This window comes from Stegastes partitus, unplaced genomic scaffold, assembly GCF_000690725.1.
Source record: "Stegastes partitus isolate 25-593 unplaced genomic scaffold, Stegastes_partitus-1.0.2 Scaffold2519, whole genome shotgun sequence".
Classification (NCBI taxonomy): domain Eukaryota; kingdom Metazoa; phylum Chordata; class Actinopteri; family Pomacentridae; genus Stegastes; species Stegastes partitus.
The window spans coordinates 35709-37482 of record NW_007580250.1 but is presented as its reverse complement, the minus strand read 5'-3'; positions in this window follow the sequence as shown (position 1 = coordinate 37482).

Sequence of the window (1774 nt, the reverse complement as noted above, 5' to 3'; positions counted from 1 at the left end):
CTCCTTCACAGTCGTATCGTCCTTGGGCAAGACACTGAACCCAAAGTTGCTCCCAATGGCAGGCAGCACCTTGCATGGCAGCATGCTTTGGATAAAAGCGCTATATAAGTGCAGACCATTTACCATATTTTTACAGCCACACAAATAGTGCATCTTATCGTAAGCTGCAGCAATCTGCAGAAATCAACTTGAGTTTTTTTGTTTGTTTTTTGAATAACTGTCCAAAGTACACGTCTTTATTTACTTCTGTTCGTGGCTGTGCTGCTCTCACAAAGGTTGCAAAGAATCATGAGACCACAATGACTATTATTATTATTTTATTATTTGTGCATCCGTCCTGTATACTGGGACGATGTGCAGAGACAGTAAACAGACTCTAATAAACAACCCGGCAGCACACAGGAGGATGCATCCAAACCACTGAGCCTCTATGATCCTGTTCTGTTTGTTTTGTGAAGCCTCATATTTGTACAATAAACGCCTGAATTCAGAGAGACTGTGGAGACGGTCCTTGTTGGCGAAAGGAAGTCTGCCAAAGAAATGAGTGAATACATGTGAGAAATGTCACTTGGAACTTTGTCCTGTCATGTGCTCAGCTGCCTCTTCAGTCCCAGCACATCTGTCTGCTGCTCATGTTGGTTTAGTAGAGTGAGGCAGCGCCCTCTGGAGATCAGCAGCTGTAGTGCAGAAACATCTGGCCTGACACAGTGTGTCAGGATGGATGAGCTGGTTTGGAAATGGGACAAGTTGTAAATGTAGAGGAAGTTTTAAATAAGAATGATGTTGAATTTGAGCAATTTTCACTTAAAACATGAGATTTTTTTTTTCAAATGGAAACTTTCCAAAATAAATCTTCAACTGATCCATCCATTATCTATACACCGCTTAATCCTCACTAGGGTCATGGGGGCTGGAGTCTATCCCAGCTGACTTAGAGTGAAGGCAGGAGACACCCTGGACAGGTCACCAGTCTATCACAGGGCTACACTTTACACAATTTAGAATCACCAATTAACCTCAACATGTTTTTGGACCTTGTGGGAGGAAGCTGGAGAACCCGGAGAGAATCCACGCTGCACAGGAACATGCAAACTCCATGCAGAAAGATCCCGGATGTGTCCTCACCGGGACGCGAACCAGTGACCTTCTTGCTGCGAGGCAACAACGCTAACCACCAATCCACCTTGCAGCCCTTTAAGATCCACCATCATCAAATCATTATGAATGTGTTGCTGTCAGGTGAACCCCTCGCCTTTCGGTTTGTTTGTTAGTTTTTAAAAATAGAAATAAATAAAAACCAAAATGTTTGTAACTCAGTACAACGGAAATATTTGGATTCAGATTTAAGATATCAGGCATCAATATTAACTTTAGTCTGTGATCTTGTGCATTTAAGAGTCAAATAAATAAGCTGATATTCTTCATTTTTAATAAAGCCTTTACCTTGAAGGTACGTTTATTGTTTTACGTCTCAGTTTTCTCAGGACACAAAGACTTTTTTTTTGTGGAATTCAATTTTCAAAACTCATCAGAGTTCATAAAGAGAGAAAAGACAAGTTTTGTGTGTTACTGTTTTCCTCTTTTTTACATCATCTACTCTTGTACCCAGCTCTTTCTTTCACAACAAACTCAGTGTCCAGGAAACTCTTGCTCATGTCATGATGTTAACAGCCCTTTGTCTCCTGTTTACTTCTTTCACCAGCGACAAAACAGCTTTTTATGTCGGTGTAACAATGGCAGCACTGTCCCTCCGCTGTTCTCATTTCAAAGTGAA